This window comes from Lissotriton vulgaris, chromosome 2_1, assembly GCF_964263255.1.
Source record: "Lissotriton vulgaris chromosome 2_1, aLisVul1.2, whole genome shotgun sequence".
Taxonomy (NCBI): Eukaryota; Metazoa; Chordata; class Amphibia; order Caudata; family Salamandridae; genus Lissotriton; species Lissotriton vulgaris.
In genome coordinates, this window is record NC_141687.1 from 2062795727 (window position 1) to 2062808020 (window position 12294).

At 41.5% G+C, this 12294-nt stretch overlaps 1 protein-coding gene across 2 annotated transcripts in view; it reads left to right on the plus strand.

Moving 5' to 3' along the window:
* Positions 1-12294, plus strand: part of DMXL2 (Dmx like 2) — a 2078996-nt gene that overhangs the window by 76950 nt on the left and 1989752 nt on the right. The window lies entirely within an intron of this gene.

Below are 12294 nucleotides of genomic sequence, written 5' to 3' on the forward strand. Positions count from 1 at the left end.
GGGTTTTAATCAGAAATGCATGACCACAAGACAAGCGATGATTCGGATATTTAGACTGTTGTTTAATGGACTAGTGATGCACCCTCTGCCTTTCTATTATATGCAAATAGCATTTGCGGCATCACCAAGTTTGTATGTGATTTCCTCTGCATGTGAAATTTCAAAGTTGCAGATGATTTTTCCAAGATCTTACCAGGATAAAAGATGGTTACTCGTGCATCTCATAACTTCAGCCAGCCATAGCTACTAAAACAAGACTAGCCAAGAACAGGTATACCCTATATCCTTTCACAGCAGACCTCTTCTTGAACACTATTCGCACAAACCGTGCCAGACTAGTATTCCTCCACGGATGCCCCTGCGACCCTCCGCCTTTAGCACGATTTTACTCAAATTACACAGGGAGCCAACAATTTATGGACAATTGATATTTCCCAAAATGGGTAATAATACAGAGTCCCTTATAATATTAAACACATGGTGACATTAAGCTACTGATGATAATAAATTACCAAGGATACTGACCTCTACATTATACTGAGCTACTGAATTAGCCTTTGATTAAAAAAAATCACTTATTCTCGTGGCTCTCTCCCACTAGATGTTTTGGGTTTTATTGGCCAAGAGTTCCTCCCTTTTGGACTTCTGAACAGTGAGACTATGCTCAATGAATACTTGTAACTGCAAGTGCTATTTTACCCAAACTTGGTGATTGATCGGGAAAATACTAATTGGCATACTTGGCTTGTGTGCCAGTGAGGTATGCAGCAAAAACATGTCACCCACAGGTAGGGTGACAAGCATAGCAAATGGGCTAAAAGTGGCCCAATGGCACTTCGGACAAGGCTGTAGTGTTATCATGTCAAACCAGTGTGTGCAATTGCTTTAAGCCTCACTCAAACATTATCCAAGTAAATGTTCGCAACCTGGCAACAAGCATTTGCAATGCAATAGGTCTTGCATTTACGTGAGTTTGTGCTATTGATATTGCAAATAATGATGCCTTTTATTTTTGTTTTAGTTTTAAAAACGTACATAAAAGGCATTGTTATTTACAATGCCAATAGCTGAAACTCGCATAACTGCAAGACCTATTGCATGGCAAATGCTTGTTCTTTACAGTTCCTGCCATCCACGCAGAAATGGGTGGGGATAGGAAACCCGGGGAATCTGCCTGCCGGCGACTCAAGACCAAAGACTATGTCAGATTATCCAAAGACTATGTCAGATTTTCCTGACAAGCAATGAGTAGACCCCTCGGTGCTATGCCAAGTGACTTTCCCCAGACAAATCACACATCATAATCCGACGAACTCCCACCAGATGACACCAGGCTCTGAAACAACTGCACCGGATCCCAGGGGAACAGAGGATAATATTGAAAGTATTGTGCACTTCAACGTCATTTGGGAGAAATGGGTAAGCATTCCCCCATAAAGGCAACACCCCCAGCCCGAACCTTAAGCAGCACTGTTTAGTCGGTCCAAAGGCCACAGGTCAAAACAGTGGAACAGCCCGGAGACCTTATGCACTCTTCTTGGAGTTTCTTGCACCCCCGCCTGAGGGTCCGCCCAGCTTTGAGTTCTTCCAAAGTGCAGTGATGTCAGTTTATATACGGAGGTCCACTGAGCCACAATCTGGCCTCACAGGGACTGCGTCCCCTCTGAGGTGGGAGGGGCTTGTGCCCACCCACATGCCCTCGGTCCTCACAATGGACTGCATTGTCTGATAACCGGCAATGGATGTTTGGTTTGATTACTCATATGCCGACACCTGCCCTCTAAGATTTAATATGAGGCAGATTCAGCACTGCAAAGTGGCCTTCAGGAAACATGTTCAGTGGGTATCGTAGTGTATTTCAGCATTTATAAGCGCAACCAGGCACCTAAGTGATTGGCACGAAAGAAATAAAACAAATAAATAAGGAGGGTAGAGAAAAGCTGGGATCCAGTCGTAGTTGTGTGACCCCTCTGGCGGCACTGGTGGAGTCCTTTGGGGCCCAGATCGTGTCCTACGCAGATGACATTCTATTGCTCTTCACGTGTAGGAAAGATCAGGCTTTTGATGGAGATAGCATTCGGGGCTGCCTAGGGATGGTCTTTAACTGGTTTCAGCGGAACAGCCTGAAAGCTAATGATAACAAATCGGAGGTACTGTTCTTTGGCTGTGCCTCGGACCCTGAATGGCGGGCTTGGTGGCCAACGGATATGTGTCCCCCTGCTCAGTCATCTCAGGTGGCAAAATATCTGGGAGTTAAGTTTGACAATAACCTTACGCTGAGATCACATATTCTTGGTTTGACAGGCACTTGCTTTGGTATTCTGAAGATGCTCCGGAAGTTCTTACCTTTGCTTACAGAAGAGCATAGAAAGATTACCGTGCAAGCCTTAATAGGCTCCAGACTGGACTATGCCATCGTCCTATATTTAGGGCTCCCGGACTATCTTGTTAAGCGGCTGCAGGTTGTGCAGAACTCTGCGGCTCGCGCCATCTTCGGCCTCCATAGGCGAGCTAGAGCATCCGGGTTGGTGCAGTCGCTTCACTGGCTGCCCATCCGAAAGCGGATTATGTTTAAAGCTTTGACTCTGGCTCACAAAGCACTTTTTGGCTCGGGAGCAAGGTATTATATTTCGGAAGCACATTAAAACGTGGCTTTTCAACCAGTAAACTACGTGGGAGCTCTCTGCTATCTTAACGAACTCTAGCGCCGAGACACCGGAAGGTATTTGTGCGCTCTAGAAATTTTATAAATAAATAAATTTTTTATAAATAAATATTTACAGCGAAGGCTCGTCTTTTATCGCCCGGTCTGATCTCTTCGGTCGGAATCTCTGTTCTTGGCCGTGGTCCCTCGAGTGAGGAAGGCCCGCACCGGGGGTCGCTCCTTTGGTCTTAGGGCCCCTCAGTTGTGGAACACCTTATCTCTGGCCTTGCGGCGTACTCCTAATCTGCTGTTTAGGAAGAGCCTTAAGACCTGGCTTTTTAACCTTTAGGGCGCCTTTCTTTCCCTTTATCTGTCTCTGTTTTATGGTGTTATGTTTTTTCACACTGAGCTGCCTATATAAAGCGCCGGGACACTCTTACGGAGTAGCCGTGCGCTATAGAAATAAAATTATAACATAACATAACATAACATAACATGCAGGTTTCAGAAAGACAAACATTTTTAGGAAGTCAACAATAAACAAGCCAACCTCGTAAAATCGCCTCAGAGCGCACGGTTGTAAAAACAAGCCCGCGAGCAAAAGAGACGCAGTGTGATGTGCGCGCATATGAACTGAAAGCGGAGAGGAGATGCCATGCGCTTGCACATTGGCTGTCTGTGCGCGCACATGGGTTGTCTCCCATTGCTATCAAAAGCCACTGTGTGGGACTTACTGGAGGTAACAGGCGGTCCTCTTGGCCCCTAAGAACCCTCAGCATCCAAGGGGGCTTCATCCTCCAACAAGCATTGTGCCAGGAGGCATGATTGCAGAGTGGTGCAGAAAGGGGGGCGGGCTTCTGGCATCATTCCGGTAGCAGTTTTTTTATTATAAAGGAATTCCCTGTGCTGTACTTGTCTACAAGGACCCCATCTCCGGGGCACGACACTTTTAGAATGTGGAGGGGAGCCCCCCCTTCCCTGGGCCGATTATAGCCCTGAGGATGCGATCCTTGGGGCCATTTCCGTTTGGAAAAAAAAAAATCCTTTTAAAATGAAAGGAAGGAGGGCCTGGGCCGATTTAGGCCCGGGAACCCCACCCCCAGGCCAGCCCTCTAGTCATTTATTTATTTATTTTTTTGGGCCCCTGGTACCCCTTTCTTTAGGGCCTGGCCACAATGTGGAGATCCCCAGGGCGGCAGAGGGGATCGGGTGGGGCGGTGGGGGGGCAGACCAGCCCTCCAGCCTTATAAAATTATTTAAATATAAAGCTCCAGGCAGGTGGTAGTCGTCGGGACTTTGGGGTGGGGTACGCAGCCCCCACCCTTCATGTAAAGGTTGTGGGCTGTGGGATCTGCGTGGTCCCCCCCCCCCCCATTTTTTCTATTTAAAGCCCAGAGGAGTTGGACGTCCCAGGTGCTGGATAGATCCAAGAGGCCCCCAATTATAATTCAAGAAACCCCAGGGAGGTGGCGGTCCCTGGGGCCATATTCAGCCCCAGTGAAGGGGAAAGGTGCGCCCCCCCCTCCATTATTAAAAAGAAATGCTCCAGGACATGGCGGATAAATATATAATAGCGTAAAAACATGCTGTATTTATTTGGGCCAAAATTATTTTCTTAATGCTATTTTCGGCTGTGCCGGAGTTGGATCTGCAGAAGGATACTGACAGCACATATGTTATAATTGTGTAGAAGAATCACTCCAGCTTGGGCTAATGCAACAATCTTGCTGTAAAAAGAAAGAGAAAAAAATTGTCAAAATTGATTACCATGTATCTCTGTATTTATGTAACCTCTAGAATATCTAATTTGGTACTGTCTGTCTTGCCGAACTTAATTCAGTTATGCTGCAGCCAGTGCCATTAATTCTTAAACCACAGAAATAAGCATACATGCTGTGTATGATAGGAAAGTGTCGGTATGAATCCAAGCCACAGCAATCAATAGGTATTTTCACCCTGAACTGCATAAAAGAGGGTTCAGAACCAGGTGCGATGAAAGAAGGGAAAGGAGTTTGTACCTCAATCTCCAGGGAATACATGTATGAGTCATTCACTCCTGTGTCTTCAAGTCCCTCAATATTACTATTGAGATAATATTGTGTATCTGTACTATGTTAAATCTTTTGAATCTTCACTTAGCTAGAAAGACCAACCTTAGTCCTTTCTTCCAGACTAAACTGCCATCTGTAGAGTTGTTTGATATACAAGTACGAGTTCACATTGGTGTAACGGATGGCTTTTATCTTTGACTATAAATATTTATCAACCTATGTAGATAGTGTAGAAATCAAAACTCTTTCTCAGGTTCAAGTTCAAGTTTAAAATTTGTATAGCGCACTACTCACCCAGAGGGTCTCAAGGCGCTTGAGGGAGGGGGAGTACTTTACTTATTGAATATCCAAGTTTTTAGTTGTTTTCTGAAGGAGAGGTGGTTCTGTGTACACAGAGGTGGTTCTGTGGCACAGAAGCTGAAATATAAAAAGACATATTTATTAAACTCAAATGAGTGAGACTACGTCACACAGAAGCCTTAGCAACTGAATGAGGCAGTCTGAAGAATGCAGAAACCTGGGGCTTTATATATGTTTTATAGTTACATAGTAAGCATAAATGCAAGGGGCAGTCCTGGCTCATGTGAGCATACAAAAATGCCTAATATGGACATGCAAGTTCTACTTGCTCAACAAAGTGGGAGGAGCTAACAGTTTTCAGAAAGTAGTAAACACATTCCTATCTGAAACTAATCAGTAACAGCTGCAGACCCTACCTGGGCATGCGTTAAAGTGGAGGAGGCTAAATATATCCTGTTACTGGGCAGACTTCAGGCGCAGTTAACAGAAAGGTAGGACAAAGCACATGGTGAGCACATTGCAGCACATGGCAGACAAGATGGCTGCCAGAAATACAAAATGGCTTCTGCTAACGCTAACCCATTGCTGCCAATTTACGACAGACGGACGTTTTAGCGTTGGCTGAAGACATTCCTATGATCCAGTAGGAGCATAGAAAACATGTGCTCTTTAATTTTAATAATTTTATCAATTTCCTAATTGATTGCTAGGTGAGCATTTTTCCATTCTAAACATTTCATTAAGAGTATGAGCAGGAATACAAAGAGAACGGGGCATTGGGTCATAATTAACATACAGTCAGTAGAAGAAAGTAATGACCACTATTACAAACAAAATTATCATTTTTTACAACCCTAAGCAAAAGCAAATCCTAAAATCATCCAGTAAACACTATATACTCAGGTGAAACAGTGGCGATCCTTCAATGCTCTCCGGTTGAATAGGGATACTCTTCCACAGAGAATGAACTTTATTCTGCTTTTACTAAACAGAATACTACTCTAAAACAATGCCAGCAAAACAATAAGAATCGGTCTCCTAACAGCCATTTTATGCAATCGCACGAAAACTGGTTGTGCAACCACAACTATGCCCAGAGTCCATTCAAAGCCTCTCTGGTAGGCTTCTATCGTCCATCAAATCTACTTCCATTGTTGCATTCGGCCTCTTGATTCAGGCCTTCCATGAAAATAGTGCTTCTCAGTATCCGTTGGAGTGCCCTCCTGGCAAACACTCACAGCTCACTTGAAAGTCTCAATGTCTCAATGCAGTGCACCAGTATCTCTCCTCTGCGGCAGACACTACAGATAGTGTGCTCTTCATTGATCATGGGCACAGATCATCTCGTGCAGACCCGGGTCTACATTCTCAAGCTCCAACACTCATTATTCAGTGTCGAAGGACGCTCAGGCTGCTCTTTTTATGGGCACCATAATGTAGTGCCTTTTGCCAATCTTGGATCCTCCGGTGCACTGCCCTTCCGTTGGAGCAAAGGAAAAAGGGGGGGTGTGTGGCCAAAACTCAGGCCAAGGGGCTCAAGGGACTGCACACTGTCAGACCTTACCAGCACATGACAGGTAAAAAACTAAAGCCTCAACTCCTTTGCTCTTTTGCACTGAAACTCTGGTTCTGTGGCAAAACCAGATCCTCCTTCTTCTCTGATGTTCAACGTCTTCTGATGAAGCAAGCACAATGCTTTGAAGATAACATTGATGGCGTGCTGGCGATCGCTGTCCAGCCTTACTACTTTCTGGGTGCTGGCACTGTAGGGCCAAGACCTCCGGCCCTCATCTGTAGCTGTCACTGATGGGAATTAGGCGTAAATCCGCATTCTGCAGGTTATTATGACTTGATACCGCAGAACCTAATGACGTAGGAAATGTTACACAGTTGTTAGTTTCCTTCAATGTAGTACAAAAACAGTTAATTGTAATTAACAAGGGGACTGCAAGCACGTGGCCTGAATCCTCAAAGGAGTGGCCATACGCCATGGGACTATTATGATCTAAAATACATTTCCATATGAGAGCATATCCTCTACCATCTAAGGGTAGATAACTACATGGGAATTTTATCTGAATGGATGTCTTCACACATAGTGACATCGTCTAATGGGGTAAACATTTTTTTCTCTCAATGATTAAGTCTAAGTGTTCCTAAATTTCTTATCTAAAACACCTCAAAAGAGAAATCACATAATACAGATTATCAGGGACATGTAAATACCTCCCTTGTAATAATTGTGCATCAGGTGCACTATGCAATACAAAGGCTAATGATCAAAATGTGGAAACAAAAGACAAGAAATAGAGAGTCCTGGTATTTCCATTATTAAAACGCATCTGGTCCATAAAAAATTAAAGCAACAGAAAAAAGGAACTGAAAACCAAATTAGAATAGGCATTGAATTTGTCATATTCAAAAAATAAACATAAGGTATCTCCTATTGAGGTGGAAAACTTGTCTTACTATAGTATTGAGTCAGTTAACCAGTCTATCACTACCCTGACAGTGAGACTGGAAAACATCAAAGTAGGCCTAAGGAAAATTCTTGAAAACCAGTCTGGTCATACCAAAGGGAATTATACATAATATGGGGGTCCCTGGTACATCACTGCAGTCTGGAAGTGTAAACCTGAACAATACACCAATTATAATAAATGGGCTGACTGGTGAAAGGAATACGGAAAAGGGAAATGGGAGTAGGACACAGGTAAAATCCCCAATAACTAGGCACAATGCGACATCGATCAGGGGAGAAGCAGCAAAAGAAAAATCTATGGGAAGAACAAGAAATTACTCGGGTGATAGTCAAGTTTGTGACATAATACCAAGAGTATGGGCGATACACAAAAGTCAAAATAGTACACACATTTTAACTCTACTGCTGGCCCCTACACCATATACGGTAATCTCCGCTAATATTCCAGTTCCTTCTTCAAGGGAAACAATGAAAAGTTTAGGTCACCTTTAGCAAGAGCCACAAATCTATAATTTCATCCTTAGGTCCAATCAAGGAAACGCAAATCTAGGGCTGCCTGTTCCTAAGGGAAAGGGCAGTCATAGCTAACTGCAGGTGACACAATCTGATCCTCTATATCTTTTTATTTTTCTTCAATACTATTATAGCCAAATTGACATACACTGGTGAAGTGTGGTCTGTCTTGTTCAAAGCATGAAAATATCATATCTGTGAAATTTAGTATCAGAGCAAATTCACCCAACTGTTGTGCAGCGATATGCATCGTCATGAAGATCCCTTCACAACACAGGGGAACTTGTAATCGTATCAAAAGCAGCAACATAAAACAAAAACATGCATAAGATAAAAAACACACACATGTCAAGCCATCAGATATACGCGCTGTATATCAAGCACAAAAAGCATAGACCAATTACAATAGCATATGTATTGCATGCACTTTATGCACTGTGAACCTGCAGCTCAAAACCCAATATTCTGGCCTGCTTAATTTGTCAGGCTTAAAATCGAAATTACTTTCTTTTACTTTCCTCACCCTAATTTTGACAGCAGATCACCAGTTAGTGGAGATCCGCTGTCAAATACAACTTACTGTGTCGCTTCTGACACACAGGACCAGCAGGAACAATTCATAAAAGGATAAAATGCAAAAACATGAAAAATGCCCGAACATTTCTTTTCAAAGAAGTTATAATAAAAAACACATCTTTTTTCAACATACTGCTGACACTGCACATAACACACAAAATATCAACTGTAACCAACCATCTTTTGTAAACATGCTAAACCACCTTAATTTTGACTGTCCAAAAATAAAACTCTTTCACAGACACTCTGCATGTCCCGTGCGCCAACCCCCTTAAAGGCCCTGCTATTTTTTTTTCAAGGTCGGTCAGGAATGCACTTCTCGGAGACAAAGCCCTAATTTAATAGGCTGCATTTAATAAGCTTTAATAAGCTTTAATTTCTGTTTGTCAGAGAAGCTTTTCCAAGCAGTGATTTCTCCATCTGTTTTCACTTACTTCTAAACCCCACCTCACTGACCATAAGGTCAAAAACTACCTCGCCCGCTCCGCGCTCCTCGGCCCCCCTCTCTTCCCTCACTCCGAGGCTGACAAAGACAAAAAGCCTTCCTAACTCTTTATAACCTGCAATAATCAACCCTATTTAAAAACACATGTTCTATAAATGACTTCTTTTTGGGGCTACAATTTATTTATTCTTAGATTATTAAAACATTTACTGTGAATATTTAGCAGAACAGAATAACATAACATACCAGCTTTAGAACAAATGTTTGTTACCACCCATGCAATGGTACTCATTTCATCAACCTCAAATGGATGAACGTCTCAGTAGGTCCAGCTAGAGTTAGAACCTTCAACCCTGATATTAAACACAAAGCTCTGCACCGGGCACATTGGCCCACTGAGCTATGAAAAGCAACCTCAAATGGTAACAACCTGCAGGTTTGTATTATACACAAATGTATGCATTTACTGAAGCCTGAGACACTTTAAAGCTATTGTAAATGGCAAGAATACTGTTTAAATAGTCTATTTAACTCAATATCGACTTTGATATCTGGGGCACTAAAAAATAAAGATTCTACAATTGCATTACTTATTAATCATCCTCAGAATGTTCTTTACAGATTGCAGAGATTGGACATTAGACATCTCCTGTAATTCCTTAGAAAAATGAGTTTTTACGCCTGCGCCAAGTGAAATCCACATGCAAATGTCCTCATTATGCAGTAAAACACAACTTAAATTTTAATGCTAGGAGGTCATAGTATGAGTATTAAGCTTTATAAATATTAAAAAACGAATTTAGAAGCACTTATTTTTAGTAATTATTTTTATTAAACCCAATCTTTTTTGATAATTCCACATATAAAAGCAAGCTGCATCTCTTGCCTATCATTTTTAGACGCATTCATTTATGAGCCTAAGCACAGAAGCCTAACTTAAAACATGACAGATTTTCGCGCCACTTTTTTTTAAAAAGGACAATTATTATTTAGCAATAGAACCAAGAATATGCTTACAAAAATGCTTAAAGAGAGGAAAACCGCAATTGAAATGTCTTCCTGGGATACAAAATAATGAACCTTATTTTTGTAACCCTTTAAAACACTATTTTGAAATGCAAAGTTCCAACCGTGATTAACTAACGGCGAAGTCCTGGCTAAATAAACATTCCTATGTTATTTGTGGCCTTCAAAAAACAACATATGCTTCCTTAACGTCAGTAAGAGCCCTGCACAGTGTTGAAATCTGAGCACGGTGGCAGTCTTACTTAAAACAGACATTTCAAGTTTTAAAATGCGTGTGCAATAATATGCATTTGAATTTAGCAAAAATTCACTTTAGCTGAAGTGTTTGCCTGTTTACATGTAATACAATGTTTGTAAGTAAAAAAATGCTATAAGTTCGTTTTTCTACAAAGCACACAATTTGTTTTAGAGGCCTTTTATATTCCTAGTGAATGTAAATTTTAATGTTATCTTTTTTAAGCATTTAACAGTTTGTACATATGCGTTTTTACTTAGTCTATAAATTAAATAGCAACATATAGCTATTTTAGCATATCACATTGTAAATTGCTGCATTTTTATTTAATTTCTACTTAATATTAATTAATCTGACATTTTACTTAACAGACTGAAAACATAAAAAACCCACAAACACACATTGAGCTCATTTCAGACATAAACAGAAAGGGTTCAAACACTCAGGACACACAATACAGCGCTTTAGCCATTTGTTTCTTAAATAGCGCCATTGCTATTTACTTACAGAAGTTACACTAATGGGACAAACCACATAGACATTTAAACACACATTTAACCCACAGATCAACACATAGGACTGAAACAAAGGACAGCCCACAGACTGTACTTAAACCAAACCATTTGTAAATACTAGTTGTAAGTCATATTTACAAGAAACGCTTCTCAATAGTGTTCCAAAAGACTGCAAAAACAGTCCAACAGACTGCTGTATGTCCAAGAAGCCAAAATACAGTCAGTTCACTAGTTTTGTCTGGCAGAGCACCAAAAAATCACTCTGCATATCTCCATTCATAAAATTGCACAGAACAAAGGATCCTTTTATGTATTATGTCCACATTTTAATTCCCTGAGGATACAAAATCACCAAGGAAGAAATATGTGTTTATACCTAAACCTATTTAGGTATTCCCTTCAGGGGAGCTGGCTAATTTAATTCACATCTCACCATGGTACCTTCCAAAAAAGCAATAGATTCTTTGATGTGAGCTTGAAAACAGGCATGCCAAAAAAATTGCTGAATATACAATATTACACCCAAAGTAGTGCTTAAAGTACTCTTCGTACGTGCACCGTTCAAATTTCATACAAAGTAGAGAAAAGTCTCCTCATTACCTGCCTACACAAATTGCAATTTGCATATCTTACACATACACATAATATGACTAGTCATCACATTCCAAATTGCCACAGCAAGCGTATTCTAAAACTGCCTTGCCACTCACAGGCTACAAAAGCTCACAGCAAGTACCGTACAACCGTTCTTACCACTCCCAGAGTGTCCAGGTTCTAACTGCCAAGTTCTGAATGACCTAATGGTCTTTTTTAGAATACTCACGCCAAACATTTTCTCAGTCAGGGGTGACATCATGTGGAGGATCAAAATCAGGAAGATCAGAAACACACTGGGCTGCAGAGACAAAGAATCCCCAGAATCTCCGTGCACAGAGTACCTCTTTAGTAGAAAGTTGGCTTGTCCTCCTCCGTAGATTTCTGTCTCCTGACAAGATCACTCCTTCAGATAGCCACCTCTCTGATGAGTCTCACGGTGGCGCGCCATTTGTAGAAATCAAAACTCTTTCTCAGGGGTCTGATAAAGAATTTGGCACAGAAGCTGAAATATAAAAAGACATATTTATTAAACTCAAATGAGTGAGACTACGTCACACAGAAGCCTTGGCAACTGAATGAGGCAGTCTGAAGAATGCAGAAACCTGGGGCTTTATATATGTTTTAGAGTTACATAGTAAGCATAAATGCAAGGGCCAGTACTGGCTCATGTGAGCATACACAAATGCCTAATATGGACATGCAAGTTCTCCTTGCTCCACCAAGTGGGAGGAGCTAACAGTTTTCAGATAGTAGTAAACACATTCCTATCTGAAACTAATCAGTAACAGCTGCAGACCTTACCAGGCATGTCTGGGCATGTGTTAAAGTGGAGGAGGCTAAAATATATCCTGTTACTGGGCAGACTTCAGGCGCAGTTAACAGGAAGGTACGACAAAGCACATGGTGAGCA